The following is a 27,148-nucleotide window of genomic DNA, read 5'->3' on the forward strand; positions in this document are numbered from 1 at the left end:
GGCCGGGGAAGGCAGAGGCGCGATGCGAGCAGGAGCAGGGAGGAGCAGGGAGCAGGAGCAGGGAGCAGGAGCAGGTACCTCCCGGCGGCCGCTCGGCACCGGCTGCCCCTCTGCCCCCGGCTCCCGCTCCGCTGCCTCCCGGCGCTCCCCAGCAGCGCGCAGTTAACCCGCTTTGCAGCAGGGGCTGCGTGCTGCCGCAGAGCAGGGCCTTGAGGTCACTCGGAGGCACTGATCATATCGATTTGATTGCTGGCTTTGCTCTCGGCAGGCCGTTTCGCACCGCGTTTTTTTTTTTTTTTCTTCTTTTCTCTATTTTTTTTTTTTTTTAAGGACGGGAAGGAGGGAAAGTGGCAACGTGAGGAGACAATTAGTGTTGTGTCTGAGGGTCGGGAGGTTGCGGGGAAAGCCAGCGTGTTGGGAGCCTGGGGACGACAGATTACTTCTGTCCTAGGGGTGTTTCCCAAAAACACAGCCGGCGAAACTTTCTGTGATAAAGTAATATATCTTCGCCTGCTGTTTGGAGATAAGGTATATGTTTATTAAGCTAATTTAAATAGCCTGCGGCACATGAGCGGCACTTTGTTCCTGCTGGTTTCTTTTTCCCTCATTTTAACACTTTTGGTGTTTCCATCCTCAGCACTGCTGCTGATCGTGAGGGCAAGAGAAGAGTTTCATCCAGTCCTCAATAGGATTTCAAGTCCTAAAATTAACGAATTTCCCTTTCTGTATTCGTGTAATGGAGTAATTTTGAAACCTGTTTTGAGACTTCTACTTGACTTGACTTGTTTTATTGACGTGCTTGTGCCCACTCATTTAATTAAGCCATTATACCATAAAGTAAATAATAAGAATGAATGTGAGATATGTGCGTGCAGTCTGCCATTATATACAAATATTTCCCTGGAAAAGACACTTTAAAAACTTTTTTCAGCACACCGTGAGCTCTTTGGCAAAATCTCACTGCAGGTTTTTGCTCTGAGCCAGGATATTTCGCGTGTTTCTCTTCTCGCAATGTTATACGCGCTCTCTACTCGGAATATAAACAGCGAGCGTACCTAGCTGCTCATTCTAGTAAAACTAAGAAATAATCTATTTATAGTGAGTACATTTAAAGGAAAATCATGAGGTCATTTGGAGTATGCTGCAGTTTGAAGTAGCTCGACACCTGGCACAAACCACATACGCGTTTTCTTCAGACTCTGCGCTATCCATAACTTTTCCTTATAATACATTCTTGTGTTAAGTGAGAAAGGCTGTTTGTAAAACAATCCCCTGGCTGGTTCCAGTGTTGGGTGAAGCTGATCCTGTAATGGCATTTTGTTTTGAACAGTTGCTGTAGTTGAAGTTCCCTCATAAGGTAAGGTGGCACTAGGTCTGAAAGGAGGTCCAAATGCCACATTTATAATTAGACTGCCAATTCAGCACATTGTATCTATTGCTATACAGGGATATACTGCTGTGTCTGGTCTCTCAATAGACTGTATTCAGAATTAGCCAATTCAACCGCTTCAACTTCGGAGTCAAATTTAGAATAGGCAATGAGAGAAGGAAAGAAAGAAAACAATAATGCTTTCTTTTTTCCTCGGCTAGCTATTAAAAGCCAAAGAATATACGGAAACCGAAGCAGGCACACACAGCGCCCGGTCCCAAGCGCAGCCGGGCAGCCTCGCCTGCAGCCCGCTCCCAGGCGCGCTCCGCCGGGGGGAGGGGAGGGGAAGGGGAAGGGGAAGGGAAGCGAATGGAAGGGAAAGGAAAAGGGAAGGGGAAGGGGAAGGAGAGCCCCGGCCGCCGCCGCCGGGCCCCGGAGGCGCTCGGCCCTGCCCCGGCCGGCGGGAGGGGCCCGGCTGCCCCGCAGCAGCGCCCCGGCCCCCGGCGGCGCCCCCCCGGGCTCCCGGAGCCCCGCGGGGGTTGGGGGGCCCGCGGCACCCCGCGGCTCCCAGGGCAGCCGGACTGCGGCTGCTGGCGGCTCCCCGCGCTGCCCCGGCTGTGCTGCTCCTGGCCCCTTGGCTCCTGTCATGCCTCTCGCTTCGCTCCCTGCGATCGCCCCGGCCTCCTCCCCCAGAACTTTAATTCATTCTGCGCCGGGAGTGCGAGAGGCCCGCTGCTCTGCAAGCTCGCATCCTCTGCTAAACGCATTATTTTCTCTCTCCTCCTTCCAGTTCCACACCGCTTGGGTACTGCTGCGAGCCCTAGCTGGGCTGCCTCGAAGCTCGCTTCGTTCCCTGCTGTGTCGCAGGGTGCAAACTAGTGGCATGTCTGCTGCACGTAGCGGGAGGGGAGCGAGACGGACGGCTGCCTCCCCCTCCTCCTCACTGCTTCTCTGCTCAACTTATGTAACGCTCCGCTTCTTTTTTTCCTGCTTCACGTTTACACGCTGATGAAAGCGGGAAGAGGAACAGAGTGGAGCCCGTCTGTTTCCTTCGTTAGGTCATCAGTGCCTGACCTGTAGGAAGTAGTAACTGATGTCCAAAGTTAGTTGCCTCGCCTGCACGTTGATTTTGTTCCCAAGCGGGCACTGCCAGTGCTTGTTCCCTAGCTGGTGGTTTTTAATACGTGGCCAACAATTGCTAGTGGTCACTTCCAGCTGAACTTCTTTTGCACAGTGGGGAAAAAATCCCTTCAGACATGTTTTTGCATCTTTGATCATATTTTTAGTCGAAAGTATCCGTGTATGTCTGCTGTTCTTAAAGGCCTTGAAATATCTCGTGGTAATAGAGGCCCGAGCTTGGCATGATGATAGCAAAAACAAATATTTTGTTCTCAGTGGGCATTAGAAAGTTTCTTTAGTCACGACCTTATGTCTGCTAAACGCTGTAATCACCTTGGGAGATATCACTTCAGGAAGCATATCCATTAATCTTTTACACTTGGTTTGATTTCCCCCTTAAAAGTGTATGGATCGCACTTAAAAGGCTTCAGTCTATTTATTTATTTATTTAATGGAACAAAACTTACTAAAGGAAGAGAAGCAGCGATGCTCTTTTCTCTATACCCCATACAATGGGGTGATGTATATTTCTCTTTCCATAGTGTGACTTGCAAGATCAGCGGGCTTGTTTGGCAGAGGTGGTGTGTAATGACTAACGTTTTAAAAGTTATGTAAATAGGGGTGTTTGTGTATATATAAGCTATGTCAACTGAAGTGATACAGCGACATATTTTTAAAACATTTCAGTTAATATAGTAAATCAAGGAGACAGGGCTTTGAAACATTTCTACATGATGAACCTGCGAGCGAAGTACCGCTGTATGATGTGTTCGGTAGTTCACATATAGCTTATTCGTCAAGTAGCAGCAAAACACAAAGGTGCATGTTTCAAGTTTTTGCCATAGTAAGCTGATTTCTATTTGTCTGTTTTCACTGCCTTTCTGTGTGTTTTTTATATATGCATTTTTATTTTTATTTTTTTTAATTTTTATTTTTTGCCTTAGGTAGAACAGCAAGGATGGGAGCTTTAGGGGACTTCTTACCAAAACATAGAAACCTTTTATTTTCTATAAGCTATTCAAAAAATTTTAGACGCACAATTCTGTAGCAGTATTTGTTGATGTATCATTGCAAGCTGTGATACCATATTTTAAAAACAACAAAATACGTTAAGATCTTATCACTAGTAAGTCTGTGTACTAGGTTGGTGTGATGTCTATGTGAAATACGTGTATATTTATTTAGATATAGTTCTGTGCTGAAGGGAGAGAGCTGATAGACGGATTTGCTGGAAAGCGGCCGATTTCTACAGTGATAAAACTGGATAATTACATGTTCCCAAAGCCTATTCAGCACAGAAGTAGGTGTTCTTTTAAAACATTATTCTGTGGCAACAACAAATATTTGTGACATCATTGTAAGAGATTTCCTGCCAATTTTTAGTTTACTGTCTTTCAGAAAGTCTAGAGTTCTTTGGCACTGGTGAAACTGCTGCACATACCCATCGTATATTCAAGTATTCAGCGAAGTTTTAAATAATTCTCTTTCAATTAGTACAACAGGAACCTGAAAAATGGATTTTCTCTTAAAGAAACAAGAATCAGTACATAGACATTTCTTTCCTCCTCTTGTATATTTTAAAATCCTCATATCAGTTTTATGTTTACTGTTTTGTCTCCTTAAATTAAGAAGAAAGAAAACAGTAGCATGAGTTTGAAAATCATTGCTTGGAAATTATTTTAATCAAATATTTCTTGAGCTTTGTGAATTGGCAGAGTAATATAAAATTAGATGCATTGGTAAACTAGGTTAATCGGAGTCATCCATTTGTAGTGGAGAATAAATATCAATCAATTGATTTTTTTTTTCTTTTTCTTTTTTTTTTGAAGTCGGGTGAAACATTCCATCAAGTTAATGTGTTTAAGAGTATCATATCAGGCACAGACAGGTACTAGAAGTGATAAAAAACAGATAACTTGCAACAAAATGATTTACAGATGGGTCATTATCTTCTGTACAGAGGTTACGCAGATCATATTCTTTATAAAAAGAGAATGTAATTCTGTAGAGCTAGGAGAATTATCTAAATAGGTCTGAATATTTAATGTTTTCTGAGCAACTGGTAGAATTTGTCAAAGCAAAAAATTTCAGCCTTCTTGCAGACAGCATATTAATATGAAATACGGAGAAGTACTGCTTTTGTATTTTAAATATTCCTTATGTGTTTATTTTACCTATTTGATAAAGTAAAGCTTGGGAAACATTTTCCTTCTTTCCATGTGAACCTCATTGCTTACCTTTAAAATATACAGAAACTTGTTATGTCCAAATTAAAACAAAAAGGCTGGAAAGTTGCATATTAGGGATTTATCAGATTTTAGGGCCTATTTCATGCAGTGAATGCCCAAGCTGCATTTTTTCTATAGGCAGTAAGATGGGAAGTCATTTAAATATCGTCTTCTTTTTTTTCTTGAGCGAGACAGAAAGGTGTAGTCAATTGTTTCTCCAGTCTCTGGTAGACTGACATGAGGCAACAGGAAACTCTAAAACCTCAGAGGTGCGTGCAGTATTGATTTGATTCCTAACTGTAAATCCTTCTTATCATTGCTCGAAATATCTAACTTTACACCAATATTATCCATTCTTTTTATAGTGACACCATGCTTAGTAAAAAACTTCTAAGCACTGAGGTCAGGTGTTGAGATTGGATTCTAGTTTATTTTTTATGAATCAGATAAAGATTTCTGTGCATGAGACCGTATGTGAAGATGAGAGAACAAGAACATTTCCATATCAAAGGCAATATATCTGAGGCTGCATAGTAATTAAAATGCAGTGGTTTGGACTCTGTGCACTAGCACTTACGCAGAGCGTTGTTGGGACCTTGTGCAGCATGCAGGCGGTTGTCTCTTGCATACTTCTAGAAATATACTTATAATTTTGTACAAACATTTATGCCAGTCCACACTTTTCTGTGGATAATTTGTATTTCATCCAAACCATTCAAAGTAGAAGTTATTTTTTGAGCAACCCCCTCATTATGGCTTTTGTGCATCAACTATTTTTATTCTGGTTGTTTGTATTTCTTCTTACCAGAATGATGGCTTGTTTATAGTCATTTTTTTTTGTGTGTGTGTGTGCGCGCGCTTCTCTAAGACCCCTTCCATATACCACTGAAATTTTACTACTTGCTTGAAATATCTTTTATTGGAAACAAAAATGATGATATCTTTCAGATTTACTGAAGATAGCATGATTTCCTATGTACCATACTTTATGGCAAATTAAATGCATGTGCTGGAACGTAATCTTTTTAATGATACGGTATCTATTTACTAATTCCAACTAACTGTTACACAACATAATGAGAATTAATACATTCCTCCAAAGACCTGCTGATGGAGTGTGGGGGGGAATCAGCCAAAAATATTGCAGGGTGCTCCCTATCTGGATACTCTGTTTTTGGAATGAATGTGACTTTAATTCCAGAGTAGATCGCCCCGGTGAGGAGCTGTTCCGAAAGGGCTGCTGTTGAATTGTTTACTTCATAAACTGTATTGGTCAGTGTCCCAGTGCGGAGGAGGCAGTAAGTGCTGCAAATTTCCTCATTACTCATAGATCCTTGTTCTACAGAGCGTCTATCTGTTAATGCTCCAGAACTATCGAGGTGAAGCTTTTGGAGTCTTCATATTTAAACAGATGTTTGTACTGTGAAAGTATTGCATTCAGGTAACCATGCAATCTCACTTCATTTTACCTAGTTTTAGATTACATTTGGTGTATGAATACATGGGTACTTTGAGCTGTAATACCACACTTTCAGATGATGTTCTGCATGCTTTTTACATCTGTATTGTTGTTGTGGATGGGCTTGTTAAGCTGAGATCCTGACCATTTGTGGTTAGTAAAAACCCATGGTATTTTTGCACAAGTAGGGGGGTTAACCTCAATGTCATGGCCTAATTCCAGCCAAGATAGGATGTATTTGCCCATCTACATTCTTCTTATAGTTTTAACCGTCTCAGTTAATCCTCATTTCCTCTCCTAAATGCAGTAGAGTAGCGTGCTAAGGACGTTGCTGCATTTTGCCTCAGAAGTACCAAATCCAAATACTGAAGTAATATGTGGAACTAGATAATCATGTTTTGGGAGCTTTCTGAATAAGAAGGGTTTCATGTGCCTGACTGCCTTATTGCTATTAGAGTGAACATTTTGCAGGATTTAATCCACACAGCGTTTGAATCTTGAGTTATTTAAGAGGAATATTTTAGACACACAGAGACATTCTCAGCAGCATAAGCCAGCGTAACTCCATTTACTTAAGTTGAAGGGTTCCATTTTACTCCAGCCATGAGTGCACACCTTAGGACATGACTGAGTTCCTCCTGAATTCAACCGAAAGATCATTCTGTGACTGTGAAGGGAGGCAGGGGTTGCATCTGAAGATATTGCACTGAATCCAGTGTGGAAAGTAACTTGTTTTGGTTTCAGTTAGGGTGGAGTCAGGTTCACCTACATGATGATGTTACGGCTTTCAGCTGACATTAACAGGAATTCATCTCATGTAAACTATGTACTAGATCATCTGTCTCTCCATATCTACTTTTCCAAGCAGGACTTCTGCTATAGTATGTGCAGTGCGTGGGCATTCTGTCTGTTGACTTCCTGTAACTGTGGAGGCTGTGCCAATGCATTTTCTTTTTTTCTTTCCATCACAGCTGATTTGTTGAGGGCACACTATCTTCCTTTCATTTTTTTTTTTTTTTTCTACTGCTGAGGGACTCATGTAGGTCACTACATTAAGAATGTACTTTACTCAACCTTTACTGCAAGTATATGGTAGGTGTGCACATGACATTTTTTAATGTACACAAGTAGGCATGTTTAGGCATGTTTCAACATATTTTTAGTAGTATTTTTGTTACGGTATCTATATCTATTCTCATAGCTTGCCCAAAATGTCAGTGATGAATTCTAGTAAAACTCTGTCATGCTTTTCTGATTCCATAGGCTTTAGTTCCATTTATACTGCCTGTTTAGGCTATGTCAAAATTATGGTACTTTTGATATTTCTTTCTGAAAGTAACAGCGAACTCTCTTCATTTATTTCAAAACAAGTTAGATATGATCAGCTTTTCATCATGATTTCATGGGCTGTAAGGTGGTTAACTGGTGTTGGGTTGGAATGAGGGCGACCTAGGCTGCGAGGAGCAGGTTTAGAGACGTGTAATGAGATGGAAAAATGTGAAACTGAAGAGAGGTCAGGAAAGAAACATATTGCCACCTTATGTTCTAGAAAAAGGAGTAAGGTAAAACTTCCTCCTTTCTGCTGAACAGTAGGACAACAGATTTTTTTTTTTTTTTTGTATTTTTCTTAATGGTATTTTTTATGTGTTTTGATTGCTCTCAGAGTACTCCAAGTTACAAAACTGTCAGCATACCTTCCTGAGAGGAAAGGAGCATTCCCATGCTGGAGGATCTGCCTACACTGGGAGTGCTGAATGGGCAATCCCTTTGATACCTCAAGGCAGAAGTCTGAGCTAATGCTGGCTATTCTGGTATCTGGGTACCTTGGACTTGGAGAGCAGATGCCCTTCTAATTCAAAGTTATATATTGTTGCTGCAGATAAATAAATCACAGACTTGCTGTATTCTTCAAAAATGGCTTACACAGTTTGGAGGTAGATTAGATTGTGCTTTTTAATGCCCTTGGACATCTGCACCATATACACAATGCTCCTGGGGGATGGCAAGTTTCAAGCAGCCCCCGTTAGGTGCAGCAGTGTCTGGCTTTTCATCCCTTGCTGCCTCTGTATGCAAACTCCTACAGGCATGGCCAAGCCATTGCAGGCTCGTCTCTATGCTCACCCACAGTGCTCACCCTCAATTTCCAGGCACAGTGTGAGTATTCAAGCAGTTACATGGGCCTGTCTTTCCAGCTTTGCAGATCTTCCTTCAGCCTTTGCAGAAAGCCTGGAGAAGTCTTTTCTTTCCTTGCTTGTATTCAAAGCCTTTTCTCATGATTCCACTTTTTTTTTTTTTTCTCCTTTACTCAGTGAAAACTCTCCATATTATTTTAAACATCATTATTGGCTCTGAAAGGTAATGATTCAATCTGTAATGTTTATTTTAAGAATGTAACAAAAACTCTTATCAGTGATTTTAGTGGAAATAATGCCATGTATTGTATGGGGTGAGTGGGTGTGTCCACTAACAGTTGATATTAAAACACCATTGCATGGCAGGCTGATGGGAATGGGATCAAATTACAGACCTGAGGTCAAGATGATGCCCTAAAAATAAAAGGCTTTGAATCTTTTGAGCGTTATACAGTGTTTCCTCCCACCCCCAGGGAAAGGAGAAAAAAAAAAAAAAGGAGGGAGAAGGTAGATGAAAGAAAAATTGAAAAGTAAAAAAGAAAATTGAAGAGTAATGCCTGAAAATTAGGTTTAATTCCTGATTTTCTAATTTATGGAGTCCTGCCTTGGACAGGCTGAATTCAGGTGCAAATGTTAAGGCATAAACTGTTTCTTCTTCTACTTCTGATGTCTTTTATTTTATGAAAGTGACACAGAAATGACTAGGATAACAAACATTAAGAGAAAAACCCAACCCCAAATTGTGTTTGATTACTGTGTTCCTTTTGTGGAAGACTTTCCATTTCATTATTTCAGCGTGGGATGATTAGATAAAGGTGAATACTTGTTTCCCGTCAGACTGTTAAAGCATGGCTCCCACATGATACTTCCTGTCTTTCTTATATTGTCTCTTTAGTATCAATAGCAACTAGATGCAAATCAGCATGGCATCTGCTAGTTTGTTTTCAACTGACCGGGCTAAACAGCAGATATGGAATTTATCACCAGGAGGCTGTGACCTCATCACAGACAAGTGGCATTCCCACAAGTAGGTAATGAAGCACCCCTATTGAGTGTAGCTAAAGTCCAGATCCTCAGTAGAGTTATTACATATTCAATTTAAAAAGCTCTCCCTAACTTTAAAGCTGTCCCTTGATTTTTTTTTTTTTTTATATGTTATTTAAAATCCACTCACTGTTGTGGCTGGAACAGCAGCTGTTGCTGGTCTCTGCTGATGCCACACTGTGCTGAACTGGGCCTTCCTGAGAGTGTGTGGGAGAAAAAGAAGGGATGAAAAAAACAAAGGGAGAGGAAGAGGAGGGGAAGGGATATGAAAGGACAAAGGTGGGAGGGAAGAGTGAATGCGTTGAACTGAATAATAACTGCGATTCTCTTACTGCGGTTGAGCGTGCATAGAGAATTTCTAAAATCAGTATTTGGTGATAGGTTAATACATTTATATGGTTACAACTTCTCTGTATATCTGGTGTAACGCTGTCTTTCAAAGAAGATAGCATGCATTGATCAAAGAAGTCCTCCTTAGTGCTTACTGAAGACTAGGCCCATATTTGTTTTCTGTAGCTCATAAAGTTGTTCGCAACAAATACTTTGAAACGCACATTACATCTCTTTGCTCTCTGAGAAAAGGAAGGTTCAAGTGGACCAGTTTGGTCATTCTTGTATATTTTAGTCAGTCTTGGATGTATGCATAAATATTATACTGTATGCACGAAAAGCCTGTGGATAATGAGCACTTTGTGTTTTCCTTCTGGTGACTGATTGATAGCAAATATTTTTGAAAGACTTCACAAATTCTGAATGATCAGTATAAATTAGTAATCTGGCACACTTATTGTGGTCTGAATGTTGAATTTGAAATTAAATTGTATTTTATGTTTTTAGAATAGTTGTGAGTAGGAAGCGTGGTAGCTTTTTGATTATGTCAGTAAGGAATGCTTGAGAGTAGTTAAAAGCAAAGCAGAAATGAAATAGGTGCTTTGGAACCCAAAGTAGGTAGTTTCTGTGGATAGGAAAAGAGGGAAAATGTTTGAATGAGAGGAAAGAAGAGGGGAAAAATGGAAGAAAGGGGATGGGGCAAGAAGCAAAGAGAGGAAGCTAGGATGTTTAGGAGCAGATTAGCATTAGTGGATACAGCCTATCAAGGGATATTTAATACCTTCGTTTTCTTCTTCACCTCTGCTCTTCCACTTTCCAAGAAACTGAGAAGATATGAACAGCATTGTTTCTGACACTCACAACCAAATGGGGTATTGGTTGAGCTTAGAGTGTGAGTAATGACTGAACAGTTGTTGGTAACTGGGATGTGTAAGCTCCAGAACTGGGAATACATTGTTAAATTAAAGGGAAAATTGCTTTTCTGTTTTCTTAGTTTTCTGGGAGATTGTGCAGTTCCTTCATCCATAATACTGTTTTCAGTGAGGGGAATTTTTTGCTCTTCTTGTGATAGACAATTTGTTTAGAAGATCTAGTCCATGGCCTGCAGTCTCCCAGCTGTGCATGTTAGGCTCAGCTGGACCCACGGCACCATGTTTAAATAAGAGCTGCAGACTAGCCAGCCAGTTGTGTTGGAGAGGTAACAAATAGGGAACCAGTCTATAAATGAAAGAACTATGAAGCTTCATCATGAGAGGCACTGAGCTACTAAAACTTCCAGAGAAGGACCTGTAGATCATCCGTGTCTCTCCTAAGAGTATCCACGTTTAGTGGGATCACCTGTTTCTGGGGCTTGATTGGAATTCTTCAGTGTGTAAAAATATGTTGTGATGCATGGCAGCTTCTTTTCTTGGTGAATGCTGTATACCAGGGTTCCCCGTAGTAATCTTCAGTCTAGGTAGAACTGCTAGATCATACCAGTTGACTGTCTGACGAATTTATTCATTTCTACGCCACAATGTAATATAGATGTCCACACGAGGCACAGCAGCCAATACTCTTCCACAGCTTGTTTCAAATCTTGTTTCAGACCTGAAGGTGCAAGTGATTCTATTTCCTTTAAGTTTCTCTGTGCAAATTCTCACTTGACTAATGTGTCAATATCTTACTAAGCTGGTTGAAAATTTGTATTCTAATAAAATGCCTTTAATTGTGTTTAAAAATATTTGGTATATCTTTTTTTTTTTCTTTTTTAATGAATATGGTTCTGAAATTAAAAAAAAAAAGGCAGAACAAAACCAACCCTGTTTGCACATAGATAAAAGGCTGTTTTAACATTAGCCATTACTTGTTTGATGTGAGAAATTAATTTATTTGCATTTTGCTCTTCTGCTGTTTTGCTTGTTTGAAAGCGTGCTATGTGTCAAAGCCAGTTCTTATAGGTCACGCTTGGGCCTCAGTCCCCTCATAGTGAATTCCAGAGCTGTGGCAAAGGCAGTCACTGGGAAAGAGACTCTTGTATGCCAGAAGGCACTGACAGCCATGGGCTGCCAGTTCTCCGGGGCTGGAGACATACGAATAACATCAGATATGTGACAAGCATTTTGCTACTTATTTCAATTTTTGTATTAAAATAAATGCCAACGATGAATTGGATAGTTGTCATTTATTCCCAATAATCGAGGCAGTGATGATTCTTGCCATTAAATTCAGCAGCATGTGTTTAGTATTATGTTTTTTTTCTCAGCCAGAGAAGCTGATGGGCTTTGGTCCATGAGCTTTGGTCCTTTTTTAGGCCTAAGGTAAAACCATTTGGATGTTTTATTGTTGTTGTTGACATCCCCTGTCCCCCCCAAACCAAAAGAAAATGCTGCAGTGGAGTACTGGAATGGATGGTGAGCCCTTGTTCTCCTACTTGTGGTTGTGGAAGAAGGGTGGTTGGAGCTTGTAATCTCTGAATGGTTCAAACCTTGGGAAGGAAGGTTCAGAGTTACTGACTAAGACAGGTAGGAAATTCATTTGCTTGAATTGTTCCAGGTCCAGCTGATAAAACTCAAGAGTTTAAGTCCACAAGATACCAAGTGCTCTGGTCCCAGTTCAACACACAATATAAGCACATGCTGAGCTTTAAAGCCCGTGAATAATCTCAGTGGGAATGAGACTATGTATGTGCTTAAAATTCAGCATGTAGTTAAGTACGTTTCTGGATCAGAGCCAACATGCTTAGCACTTTGGAGGACTGAATCCTCATTCACTAGTGGTGGTTTATGTATTTTTTTGGCTTATGAATTTCCGCACTGACCTGGTCCTTTGTTTAATGGTCAGCCTTCAACATGGTCAGGATTAAAAACTTCTGGGGCTTGTTTTGTCTAGAAGGCTATGGATAATCTCCAGAGGGAATGGCTCATTTTACATAATTACTGATGCTAAATAAATATGTTCTTTATAATCAACTTACTTTTAATGTGAAATTGCTAAGATTTTTGATCAAGAGACTGGTCTTTGACCCACATTTTATTTCTTCCCTTGTTTAGAACTATGTTGTTTATCTGCAGAAATTAATAATGCCTGTCTACAATTAGTACATCGAATTCTGAAGTTATATTTTGTTTATAATGACTTTTTCTGTTTCCAAGTTCTCATTGCTTCCTACCAGCTTTTTTCTCATTCTGAAAGAATGCTTTTCAGGCAGTAATTAAAGTGGGTTTCATTGGTACTGAGTTCTCCAGGCAGTTCTGTCAGATATTTGGTCTTCTTTCAGAATGCCTGGGCCAAGTCGGGTGGTGATTCTAATTGTCTTCTTCCCCCCTTTCCACACCTGTTCTGTTACAAAGCATCATCTTGGCATTACCTTAATGTTGCTGGAATTAAAGAAGCCAGGGGATCTCTTTCTGTTATGGTCTAATTATTCCCAATTATACTTTTAAAATTTCACCTACCTATGTGGCTATTGTTCTTTCTACATTTATGAGCAAGCATTATAAAGCACCAATTGAACAAATGAAGTTAAAAATATATCAGGAAAATCTTAGATGTTCCAGGCAAAGGTAGCGGATGCAGTTTTTCCACAGTAGGAACAAACTTTTTTTTTTTTCAGGTCACTGAGGAAAGAGAATTTCATTGTGTCTGTAAAAGTTTTTGCTTGCTCCCATCAAGACAGAAGAGGGGTATGGTTAAGTGCTATCTTAAACCTTGATTGTTTGTCTTTTTGTGCTCCATCTTTAAAATAGCTGAGGTAAAGTGTGTGTGTGTGTATATATTTATATATATATTTATTTATTAGCCTAGGTTAGAGTGTAGAGAGGCATGTTGTTGCACGTTTAGCTGGAGGGACAGAAGAAATCATACTTCTAGGTCTTTCCTGCCTCTCAGCTGAGGTGCAGTAAATGACTGTGAATGCTTCCAATGTCACTGTGTAGCAAAGGGAGTTAAGCAGAAACCACACCTCAAACCATCCAGCCTCTTAGCAGAGGGACAGTAGGTTCTAACAGGGAGAGTGGTGACTTCTTGAGCAATTCCAGTGAAATTCATAAGAGGAGGAACAAAATAAGCCCTTCAGGGAGCAGTGGGTGCGATTGCTCATGGTGCCGAACTGGAAGAGAGGAGAACTTGGCACTAACTGTTGTTGTGATGCTGCCGTGGACTGATTAGAGACACATTGCTTTACTCCCAGTTCCTTCTTTGCTCTCTTGTGTAAGCTACTTAGGCTATAAGGTAAGGGCTGTCTCTAACTCAGTGTTTACACCGTGCGTGTTGTATTCAAGTATGTTCTAGGAACAAATACTAGGAGTTGCAAGTCTATGAGCATGTTGTTTTTAATGCCATTGTAAGGATATGTGCTTGGAATCCATAAGAAGAATCCACAGGAAGAATCACATTTTCGGTACAGTGTCAGTAAGGTCCAACACGATTAAAGCATTACAGGTTATTTTTGCCAACTACCAGAGATTCATTGAGAGAGAATGCTGATACACAGATACTTCTAAAAAGCATTCATTGCTTCATCACTTTCAAAATTAGATGGCCCAACAATGCTTTTGAGAAATTTGGAATGATACACATGGTCACAGCTATATATGTACTTGCAAAATATATAAAAATTGTGCCACTGATGTTTTTGTCTCAATCAGAGTTCAATTTTCCGTTAATGATGACTTTTTTTTTTGTATTTTTACTATTATTCTAAAGGTTTATTCAGCTTGACAGTTGTAGGATTAAGCTTTACAAACAAAAGGATAATATATCCTATGTTTACAAGTTAGCCAGAGGCCAGGTTTTATAAACTTTAAAAATACAGCTATTGCTAGTTTATAAAATACCAGTCAGCTTTCCAAGAGAGAAAATAAATCCAGCAATTGAGCTGATTTCTATGGGAGCTTGGTGCCCTCATGTATAATAATATATTTTGACCTAAAGCAATGTTACAAATGCATCTTAAAAATGTTTTGAAAGAGGTCAAAAAATGGAGCACAAAACAGAGACATATGGGGTCAGATCCTGTAGGGATCTTATACTTCCCGTGAGAGCCTTTAGTTCCACTGAAAGGGGCACTCGGCAGGTGACATTCGGTGCCATTCAGAACAGGGGCCACGCAAGGTTTTAGAAACTGATCTTTCTAATGCTTTCCATCAGGCACAATATTTTTCATTAGTTAAAATCTGTTATTAAGTTAAAAAGTGGGCCCATAATCACCTGTGTTAGCACCGGGAAAGATACATGTTTTCTGCTGAGGACCATCTAGTAATACCTCAAATCTTAAAATTTCAACTCAAAATACAAGAGATCCAAAGGTTACAGCAAGGAGAAATATAAATTCTGGAAAAGAATTTTGGATGCATCAGGCAACATGGGCACTGTTATTTACAAGTGTGAAATTTAAAGAAATTCCACATAAATGCAGATTCCTGTTTTATCATTTGCAGCATAGGAATAATTGTTTTTTGTGCCAGAACATTTGAATTTACAACAGATGAAGAGAACATCTCAGATGAGCAACGACTGTAGTGCTGGGCATTTTATTTAGTTTTTAAGTAATGGTGCTACATTTAAAGTGATGAAATTGGATTTGCCAGAGGCTCTGGTGCACAGGTCTCCTGTAGCACTGAGGAGGTGCTGCCCTGTTAGTTCTCAATCTTGTCACTTCTGGGGAACAGCAGTGAAACTGTTTGTTCCTGACAGCAGACAGCCCCACTGCAGGGCCCTGGTTTCATGTTACATTAAGTATTAGTGCTGTTCTTTCAGGAGCTATTATGCTGTGACATCAAAGATTTTCTGACAGGGCAGTTGTAGGTTAGCACTGAAGTTGTCTACTGAAATTTTTAAGAATGGAATTAAATATATATGATCGGAGTTAATATGAGAGATCGGAAACTGCGTATAAAGGGGAGTTAGTGGTTAGAGAAAGCTGCAAGAATAATTGTTTGGTTTGGCCTATTTGTCCTTTCTTGTCCAAGGCAATTTTTATTGCCTTTAATTTCTACAACACTTTCAGAAATGCTGCCATATGTTAGCATTTTTGTGCAACTGATTATTTTCTGAAAAATGTTGTGTGAACAGAAGGAAAAGGGCTTTCATAAAATAAGTGTTCAGTATAGACCTTGCAGTGCATGTATAAAATAAGTCTTCAACAATAATTGTAATAGTCTTTTTTTTTTTTTTACTGATTGTCTAATTACTTAAAAGGATCAAGATACAAAATTCAAATAGTAAGAAAGACCTTTGAGTGCCATGCAGAAGCATAATAGTGATTTCTGAGACTTGCATCTTTTTGTAAGAGAGAAACTGTAAGTATGTATAGATTGTGATTTAGACTAGTGTTCTTTGGAAGTTCTGAATCCAGTTTCTGGCTGGCTTAAAGGGAAGACGATAGGGATTTGAGGCAAACTAACTGTGTAACTGTTCTGGACAAAAATATTTCTCGAACGTGTGCGACTTCAAATGTTCCTGTAGATTCTTGTGTGGTGAAATCAGCGTTGCTACAGCTATGAAATTACTATTATGCTCTGATGAGACAAGTTCAGTGACAGGAAATATCAAAATTAATTTTGGAAACACGTCTGCATATTTTTGATTACGTTACTAAGGCATTTGTTCCATTTAGCATCAAGCAAGTGAATCATCTATTAAAAATGAAAATGTGTACAATAGAGTAATACTTTTCCAGCAAAAAAAAAAAGCTAGTAAAAAGTTGAATAATGCTGTTTAGTCATAAACAAGGGACTGGCATAATTTTGCTTATTGAGATTAAGGATGAGATTACTAACATCTGAACCACATGTAGTGGAGTTTTTTTTTAAGTAAGAAGCCAAGAAGTTACACTTATGTGCAAATCAGCCCTTAAAATGCATATGTTAAAGAATCGTCTGTATGTTTAATATTTACTTTCAGTCATAAGAGAAATTGCATACAGAATAATACCTCTTTCTTTGAGATGATTTTTTTTTCTTGATGTAGCCAGAAATAAGAGGAGCGATTCTGAAGTCCTTGCTCAGGCAACGATCAAACAGATTATTTTGATTGTTTTGAGGCTGCTCTGTTAACTAAAAGCTTGTAGGATCAATTTTGAAGTTTATATTGCAGTAAAACTTGCTATTTATACTATGCTAATTGACCAAAAACTAGCTGTATGATAACTTTGATCAGGCATAATGATTTTACTTTTTGGATAGCATTGCTTCACTTCTTTGGTTTCCCTGCATTGCAACACGCTTACTGGCAAACCAGAATCTTTATGACCGAACAGTCAGAGGCAGCCAGTGTAGAATAAAAGCCCATCCCTTTATCCAGATGTGTGAAATTCTGGCAATAGTGGCACTACCCTTGGGAAATCTCACTGTCTGGTGGGAACAGTGAAATACGTAATTATCCCTTAGCTCTATAGTTTCAGATCCAAGCATTTGAAGTATATACAAAGAAAGAAGAATGTGGATAATACAGCTGGGTGCAGCAGAGAATTGTTTAAGTGGTTACAGAGGTGCACGACAAGATCTGGTTAGCTACTGAATCTACTGCATTGTTGGTTGGCCAATAGCTCTAATGCCATCAAGAGTGTGAGACTGATTACAACTAGATTTTTTTTTTCCCTTTCTTCCGTATTTAAAAAGTGCCAGGTATAACTGTGTTTTAGAAAAAAAAAATAGTCAGCCACGTGTACTATCTAGAATGCATTTGAGTATTTTACTATTTTGGACAGAGTATCCTTGCATTTAGCCTGTAATCACAGAGCCTAAGGATGCTGTTAAATCCAGGTAATGAGACTTACCAGTATATCTGCCCTGTGTCTATCCTGGCAGCAGTTTTTGTATTGCAGCTTCACTATCTCTTTTCTTGACGATTAATGAGAAATGTTACTTCAGAACAGCAAACTGTTCTGGGAGGACTTGTCAAAAGTTCCCTCATTATAGGAGGGTCTAGAATCCTTTCAATTTCCTGCACAGAATGCCTGGGGTTTATTGAGCAGCCAATATTTCAATTTCTATTTAAATAAACAGCAACAGAACTGACTTGATAAGTGTACCACTAAGTAGATCATGTTACTACTTAACTTAGGGCTAATGCCTAACAGTCTGTTTTGTTCCATTTTGGTGGCAATGTTCATGTAAATGCCAGGCAGTTTCATAGAAGAAACGAACTGTAGTATTATACTGGATCACAGCAGTAATTATATTGGGTTGGCTGCAAGTGAAAAGTTGGAAATAACAACAAAAAAGTGTAGCATGTGAATGTATTTTAAGCACGATTTTAATTATTTAGAAGTAGCAAAGACATATTGTTCTAAATCTAAAATATATTTAGTGTTATTGCACAGGCGTCACGTAACAAACTAGGAAATCTAATTTTCTCATAGGTCAGTCTTTCACTGTTTTTTTCTGCCATAAAATGAAGAAGTACTAAGTAATTAATTGAAGGTGTGGTATGTACATACATAGACAGTATCCCTTGAAAGCTTCAGATAGATTGCTCCAGACTTTCCTGGCTTTGTTAGACTCCACAGTACTTAAACACTTCTGAGAAGTCTCTTCTCATGTGCCTAAAATTTATAAATACAACGAAGAAATAATCAGTGGAAAGTGATAAGGTTTCTTCTCTCAGCCATTCAGTTTTGTTTTGGTAAATTCATAATGAATCACGATGTGAATCCTGTATTATATTTTCAGGACTCAGTAAGGCCTTTGAGAAAACAGAATCAAAATCTGGGGGCCTGATTCTGTAGGTGAGAAATGTTTGAATGTATATTGTGCTTTAGTTACACTGGTGTGCTTGGACAATTCAGAAGACCAGCAAACCTTATGGATTGCAATTTAAATGATAATAGGGAGACATTTTTCTCCTTCCAGTGAAACCCAGTAAGGGTCCTTTTTTTCTCTTTTTACTCTTTTTTTTTTTTTCCTTTTTTTTTTTTTTCTTCATTTGTTAAAGAGATCATTGAGGCACTACCGAAATCTTAGCTGTCTTAGCTTCTCGTTCTTATTTAACATCTCACCTGTGCTTAGAGTCTGGACTCTTTCTTTGTAACAGTTCTGTTTCAGAGTTGTCTGCCAGAAATGAAGTCAATGGAGAATGGCCACTTAAGGGCTCCCATTTTTGGAGATGCCAGAGACACTGGAGGCAAGTCCCAAAAGGAAGGCGTGGAAAGTTATGTATGCCATCTCCCACAGCTGAGTCTGAATGGGATCTTTAGCTCTGTACTGGTACGGGGGGAACTGCTACTGATTCAGGCCTTAAAATTTTTCTTTAGCTGCTGAGTAAACTTGAGTAGTTCAGCCCTGATGGAATTGCAGTAAGTCAGTAGTCGATATCTAATAAGGTACTATTTTTATAACTTAACAGGACTTTTCCATCTGATCTCAAAGCCCAAAGAACTGGCAAGGCATTGTTTGCTATATAAACCAGGCAAGAAGCTGTCTTTGGGCTATCGGGGATTGCTGTGCAACCTAAATGACCAAAACGTAGAGACAGAAGAAGCCTGGCTTACCTTACTGTGCTGGGAAAATGACAAATTGTTTCACTCACATTTGCTACCAAGTTCCAGGTTAGTTTGTCATGTAAAGATATAAAGTCCTGGTGGCTTCGGTGAGACGTTCCTGGGGATTTCTGATGACACGCATGTTCCTCCAGGTTTAGAAGTACTTTCGTAAGACTCAGAAGAAAATTAATGTGAACGCTGGGGGAGCTTTCCTTTTGGTTCTCCGTGCATTTTCCATGCAGTATTTTTCAGTCACTCTTTTTCTCTAAATCGTCTACCCAGCCGTGTCTAAACTCTCTTGCAGGTTAGAAAGTGAGTGTATATAAGGGAGAATATGCACAATTGCTACTTGTCTTCTGAATTTGTATGGAGATGATAAGGGACACTAGTGCATCTAAATAAGCAAGATAGTAGTACACTGTGTTTAATTAATCCTCCACTCTTGAGAGAGAAATACTGTAGGCAAGTATGTTTATTCTCACTTTTCCAGTTGGGAAACTGAAGCAGGAAGGTTTCAAGATGGTTTGAGTCCTAGCCAGAATTCAAACTCAGAAGATATGGCTCATTTCCAGGCCTGTGCTTAAATTAATCACAGAATCACAGAATTTTCTAGGTTGGAAGAGACCTCCAAGATCATCGAGTGCAGACCATCTCTCTTTCTTATGCAGTATTTTGTAATAAAGATAAGATTTTTTTATACCATTACATATGTGGTTAGAGGTAGCTCTTTCTGTACTGTTGCCTTTTCTCCATGGCTTTCAATGGAGCATATGTCTGCTTGATCCATGCTCTAGCGAGGACGCAGACAGCTCATAACAAATCTGTCGTTTATTCCGGTTTTCTTCCTGCTGGAAGGGGGCTGCTCTCTTATGTAGCAGGCAGTACCGCTTTATAACATCAGTAGCTCTGTTGCAGTGAATTTGAGATTACCGCAGGCCCTGGCAGGCTGCAGAGTTCACCCATCCTGCTCTTAGTGAACCAGCCATGAGCTCCCGCTATGTGTATGGCTGCACATCTGTATCTCTTGGATTTGTCATTGTGGCTACAGCAAGTGAGGCCTGAAATCCAAACCCGCTTCTTCCTAGCACAGTGAAGAAGGAAGTTAAGTTAAACAACCAGAAACTTTCTTTTAATTCATTTTGTCCTTGAATTTTTCTGCATATGTTTCATCCTGTCTTTCTGTTTTACAACTCAGCAATATATTCTGTCTTGAAAACAACATTAAGTGTAGCTACGCGCACACACACTGAGAGGAGAATATCCCCCCACAGTGTTTACAGCAACACCTCTAGGTGACGGCAGGCAGTAAGCTTTCTTTTTATAGAGCTCCAGACTACAGATCATTAGCTTGATATGGTAGCTCAGTGGTGCAAAGTCATTTGAATATTTATTACCCTGCTTAAGACTTTCTCTTTTCAAGTGGGAAATAAATGTGATAAGACCCCCTTTCTGTCCTCTTGCTTGATATGCTAAAGCACAAATATGTGAAATGGATTTTAATTGTATTCCCTTGAACCTCTGTGTTAGATACCAGCAACTTGGATATTTTTTTTTAAACCAAAAAGTATGTGGAACAACTGCTCAAGTCTGCAAAGTCTTTTCTTACAACCTTTTCTCGAAGTTTGATAGGATATTTGGCTCCAGAAATAAGTTGGATTTTCAAAATTTAATATATAAATATTAATCATGACATATAAAAAGGCAGCTTTATACATGTATATTTGAATGGGGCACTGTTACTTAACTGAAGCACAGATGTAAAGGCCCCTTAAAACTGGACTTGGCCAACAGTCATAGATTTTGAGAAATAGCAACAAACCAAACACTGTGTAAATGAAGGTGTCTGTGGAAAAAACAACAACCCTATTACAATACGATCAGCAAGACATGAAAGCCAGCAGCAGGCAACAGAAAGGCAGAGGCAGGCTCCTGAATATATTTTAAAGGTAGAATGTTGTCAGGGTGTTTTCATTTAGCTATTTTAAGATGTCTGTGTTTCACTTGCTACAGTCACAAATTCTAACTGTGAATAATAGGAATCATTATATGGGTGTAAATGCTATATTGACTACATTTTTCAGGCTCAAACACACCTTCCTTGTTGGCAGTGGAAAGCAATGAATGAGGCATTTTATTAAAACTGGTGCTTGTGGTTCTAATCAAAGGTCACTGGTTAGCTCTCAGTTTTCAGTCTCAGATTTGTCTAGATGTTTGATCAGGGGGCTGCAATGAAATTATTATGACAAAGACTTTGTACTAGGCGGTATCTGTCTGCTGAAACTTGAAAGTCTTTGCCACAGTGATGCTGACAGCATGTGAATGCTGAAAGAATGTGCAAGAAATGTTATGTCTTAAAGAAACCTTTATTAAGTATCATCTTCCCTTTGTGTTACGTTTGAAATCATTTCAGTTGCTATTAAGGTACGAATGAAAAGGTGTTTCATTGATTAAAGGTGGCGTGTTTTTTTTTTTTTTTAAGTGTACTGTATGCTTTAAGACAGTCTTCCCATTACTTACACTGTTCAGTCCCTGCTGCACACAGCAAGTTCATTAACATGCAGATATGCAGTGATTGAAGTCGGGTTGCCTTTTACATTGGAGTTGTCTTGATATAATGAGCTTCTCTTTAATGTTCAAAAAACTGTTGTTACTTTCTAAAAGGGGTTTGTTTGTGAATGTCATTAAATTTAATTCCATCTTCAAACAATTTCAGTATTGTTCATTTTACTACAATTAACATGCTTGCCGGTACTAAAAGAAAACAATTTATTTATTTATTTTTTAACAGATACATTTTAACTTTTAGGCAATGTGTGGTGGTGGTGAGGTGCTGTTAATGTTGAATGAGGGACCTGCTACTTAACACATGGATTCAATATTTTAATTGGTGCCCACGTGCAAAAATACTAGAGTAAAAGTAGGTTAGGGTTATGCTTACTGTTTTTCCTCTTGGGCTGGGATAGGCAGCGTGTTGTCAGGGATTGAGAGAAGAAACATTTGTACTACGACCCTATCTGCGCCAGCCTCAGGTTGTTTGTTAAATTAGGCCAGACAAATGGAGAAGGAGATGCACTGGTCAGGTAACCTGTCTTTGCTAATGAGAGGATAACGGGATGTAAACCTAAAAAAACCCACAAACCTTGTTTGTAGTTTTCTGCTCAGTGTTTCTGATGTGAAAAGATTTCGTCACCCAGGTAGAAACTTCCTTGCTGTGAGGTCAACAGACAGGGAACATCCTGTTGCTGAGATTTTGAGTCTGAGTCTTCTGTCTAGTTTCACAGCCCATTCAGTGCCAGTGCCTCCTGGAAAACGCGCCTTTAAAAATAAAACGAGGCCTAGCATTTAAGAAATGATTTGCTTGGACTGGGGAGAAAAAAAAAAAAAAGTGATACAAGACTGAAGGTGGGGTGGGAAGCAAAACTAGGCTGGAAGTAATTTTACTTATCAATAAAAGCCATTTTAGCACTCTAAGATACAGTATCATAGTCCTGGAAGTCTCTTTTGGATTTGGAAACCATCTGACATTATTTATTTTAAGGATGGATTATGACAGAAATGGCGCAGAAGCAATTTAACTGGAGCAAGTAGAACAGGGAAAGAGGAAATAATTTTATATCTTTTTTTTTTTTTTTATATAAACTCCGCAACTTTTAAAGCTATGTTTCTGGGACAATTTTGTATGAACGATCTCTACCTGTAAAGTGGTGGTATGGACAACTGGTCTTGATATGAAGGAACCTGCTTTGGCAGGGGGTTTGGACCCGATGATCTTTCCAGGTCCCTTCCAACCCCTACAGATCTGTGTGATTCTGTGTGTGATACGAAGGAAATGTGATCTTTGTTTTAACTTTCAGATCTCCATAAGGAAGGTTTAATTACGGATAACCCGGGTTACAATGGTATAGTTTGGTCTGTGGTCTTGTGAAGAATGCACAGAATGTGAGACACAGAAGTGTTAAATCTGTTCTGGTCAACCAGAAAACCTCCAGGACTGGCTCTGGTGCTACTAAATGGAAAAGGTTTACGTTTATTGTCACAGCTAGCAGGAAGCCTGGGTACAGATGACAAATGACACCATTTTGTATGCATGTGAAATTGAAAGTAGCCTGTATTTGTAGGAGGATGGAATACTACCTTGTTGCTATTCAGTTACTGTTGGAACACTATCGTTAAAGAAACATTTTTTCCATTTGTATTTATTAATAGAAACATTTCTTCATTATCACGGCAATTCTAAAGTATCTTTTTCTTATCATCTCCACTGTATTTTTAAATGCTCCATGGAGTATTTGGACTTTCACTGCTATCTGTGAGAAAACATTCCCTACTTTGATAGACTTATTACAATCTGTTTCATCACTATCAAGTTAATTTCCTCTACCTAATTTATTTTGCCAGTGGTGAATCTTCAGTAATGATTTCAACATCCTATGATGAGAATCAACATTTAAAACTTACCAAAATTTCCAAGACTAACTTCCCTCAAAATGTAATTCTGAAACATAATCCTGAACTCTGTGCATGGATTTTCCCTCTATATTACATTAGATACATTACACGAAATATTACACTTATTTAACCTGAGATTTAAGAGCTTATTGAAGAAGCTTTATTGTTTTCCAAATAAAGATGCTGTGTAGTATGCACGGTTTATCTAACTTCAGGGTCTTTTGTGAAGGGAGGAGAGAGGGATGGTCTCCTGTCTCTGCTGCATTTATGGTTTTAGAAACATCAATAACGGTACAGAAAACCCTAGCTCCTGATGTAGGTGTTTAGGCTAGATATCTGAAATTAGGTGGTGTGAATATTGCCTGATAAGAATTTCTCGATTTTCCTGGTAATGACACAGTGTAAGAGTAGCTTTATTGCTGCTAGTGAAGTTGATATTAGTTGTTCCCGGCAAGTAGGAGTAGCAAAATGGCCATCTTTAGAAGTAGAAATTCAGCTTCATTAAAGGCATTTGTTGCAAATGAAGGACTTGATCCTCGTGAATGTCCTCCTTATATGTTCCAGGCCCTTAGGCACATTATGGAGCCCTATTAAAGTCAAATAAGACTTTTCTTGGGATCATGACATAACTGTAGTGTAGCTCCAATTACAAAATCAGACCTTAAATGAGCCTCGCCTCGCTGATTTATATTCTTATTCTTTTTTCTTTTTAAGAAATTTTTCCATAATCTTGTCCCTCAAAAGCAGAGTCATTGACACATTGGTCAGATGAGCAATTACTTGTTTTGCCTTTTTTGGATTATCACCATAATGTTTAATTTTATTTATTTATTTATTTTTATTTTAAATTTTTATCTTTAAGTCTTAAAAATATTTAAATGCTTGCATATGAAAATTGTGTTGAAATAAACTAGAGACTCCAAGCAGACCGGTAACTGCAAGTGTATACAGTGCCTGCCTGAAATGACTTTATAGTTTGTTAAAATCAAATGACATTCAGTACGGATACTATGAAGAGAAAAATCAAAATAGACACCTAATTATAATTACATTTTTTCCTGTCATTATATCCGTACGTGCAGAACAACTGATTTGAGATCACAACAGCTCAATTTGGTAGGTACAAAGGTTTTTCCTTCCTTTTTTCATCATCTGCAGGATGTAATATAATTTCTTATACTGACCAGAGTCTGAAATTTCCTCAAGTCAATGTGTATGTTACCTAAATTAGTGGAATTAATTAATAGTATATGAATACTACCAAGGTTATAGACACTACAGATTAATCATACAAGTAAAATCCAGAGGCTAAGGCTCTGATTTGGCCTCGCTGTACATAGATGGCTTTGCCAGCCGAAGTTGTATTAGTGTGCATTCTCATTGCTATTGAAGACATATCATTGAGAACTAAGAACAAGTTAAAGGAGAGGGAGGAAGACACATTTGTGAGATGGGTTTTGCAGTTTATGAATGCAGAATGCATCGGTTTTCTTCCAGATTTTTATGACCTTTTTGAAATTTTAGTCCCAACTGCCAGCTGCTTTGTTAGATGAAAAATAATCTCTATTTATGAACGTAGCCATTCTGCCTGCAGCTCCTAGTGTACAAGGGGACAGACAAACAGGCAAAATACAGAAGCACTTCCTTCTGTATCTTACATACTACAGAAGGAGTGAATGCAACAGGTGTCTCAGTCATCTGTTTTCATACATTTTTGAAGGGAGTTAGTCCTCCCTGGAAAGGGCTATATGGTACATATACGTTAAAATATGTGTATGAGTGGGCACATGCGTTTGTGTGATACCGAAGGAATGTTAGGTTTGTTGTTAGGGAGCAGCTTGTTTCAAGGCTGAGCCGAGAAAAAGCCAATTAGTGGCAGTGTCAGAAACCTGCCAACTTCAGGGGTGTGTCAGCCCCTGTACGAAATGGGGGAGGCTGGGGTGGGTGGTGGCAGCTAGTCAGTGATAAGTATTGATCAGGGAAGGTCTCGGGGTGGGGAGGGATACGACAGGAACACAACAAACGACAGACACACAAAAACCAACCCACAAGCGTATGTTTGCAAATGCTGGCTAGGGAAATTTTACTAAAATGGTCCCACTGACACTAGGGTGATGTTTTCAGGGTAGGAATGTCTTAAGTTAGAGGTCTGATTCACATCAAGGCTTCACAGTGGCTGTGGTCTCCTTCTGAAAGGTGCTTGCCCTTAGAATCGGTAAGGAAGTGGTGTTTGCCAAGCACCTCTCAACAGCAGGCCACCTCTGATTTGGTGGCTAAAACTGGAAATTAGGAGCCTTGCTTTAAATGCTCATGTTTCAGCTGTTTTATCAATTATGTTTTAGGAACAGCTACCATAGGTGCCAGTCTTACCATATTGTTATCTATAATTCACCCTAAATTTATAACAAATCTGATTACTCATGGATTCCTAGGGGAGCAGTGTATAGTGCAGATGGGACTTTGTCTGATTATGAGCCATTTTGTACATAGGTCCCCCATTTTAACTGTAACGTAGACTATACCTTGATATGAGCAGCAAAGAAACTAAATTTAGTGTGCCAATACCTTAAAAGATGGTAGCTGGACTGTAAATGCTGTAAATCTTTCAAAAGATTGTCCAGAAATAAGTCCGACCTTTTATAAATCATATAAATCAGGGTATTGACTTTGAAAACTTTCCTTCCATGTTCTTATTTTATTATTATTTTTTTTACACTAGGCTTTCTTTACAAAATGTCACTTAAGTAGTATGTTTTAGATCAGGTTGATTTTTCTTTAAGCTTTCCTATGATATGGGAGACAAAAAGCCATTTTACTACTTTATCACTGTGGTTTTGCATTTGTCAAAAAGTACGAATATATTTTAAAGTTCACAGAGACAATTAGAGGAGTTGTTTTTTTACTTTTCTTTTTGAAAATTGCTTTCAGTACAGTGCACACAAAAATGTAAGCAAAATGTGAAATACAAATTTGGTTATCTAAATTGATTGGAATAATTTCAATAACTCCTTGGAATTTTTAGCTTCAGCAGAAAGAGAATAAAAGACATTCTGTTTTTATCAAACTGCTTTCAAGGCACATTTTTTTCCAGGTCTAAATTATTTACCTGCCACTGCTTTTACTTTAGCACTTTATAGATAAAGATTTTGGCATTGCCTGTAAAGTGGAGAATACCACACAGTATGCATCTTTATCGGATATACTGTAACTGAGGAGACTTTTCTCTAACCTAATATGCAGGAGATCTTCCTAATCCTTGCCTCACCCACCATGGCAATATACTTACTGATGTATGTTCTAGGGTTTTTAATATTAGCACATCAGACTTTTAAAAGGGGAGAAGTAAGGTGTGAAAAAGTGTGAAGCTGTAGTGTTTAGTATTTTCCAATTGTGAGAAGGAGTTTTTTTAAACCTCTTCAAGAAGCCCATGATAAGTCAGCTTGTCAGAAATGCCAGCAGGTGAGGCTCTGAAAAAAATATGCTTTGTCCTAAAACTTGTAGGAATGGGGGGCTCAGGAGAGTGAGCTGCTGCTGCTGCCTCACAGCCTGAACCAA

General features: G+C 39.0%; 1 protein-coding gene across 15 annotated transcripts in view; it reads left to right on the forward strand.

Moving 5' to 3' along the window:
- Positions 1 to 27,148, forward strand: part of SOX6 (SRY-box transcription factor 6) — a 380,820-nt gene that overhangs the window by 7,539 nt on the left and 346,133 nt on the right. The window contains exon 1 of one of the 15 annotated variants that reach the window (XM_068685206.1): positions 56 to 74. The exons of the other annotated variants lie outside the window; for them this stretch is intronic. The gene's annotated coding sequence lies outside the window, so the exon portion shown is untranslated. Of the gene's footprint in view, positions 1 to 55; positions 75 to 27,148 lie in introns of those variants that run through there. 15 annotated transcript variants of the gene reach the window in all.

The sequence above is a fragment of the Anas acuta genome, chromosome 5 (assembly GCF_963932015.1).
Source record: "Anas acuta chromosome 5, bAnaAcu1.1, whole genome shotgun sequence".
NCBI lineage: Eukaryota > Metazoa > Chordata > Aves > Anseriformes > Anatidae > Anas > Anas acuta.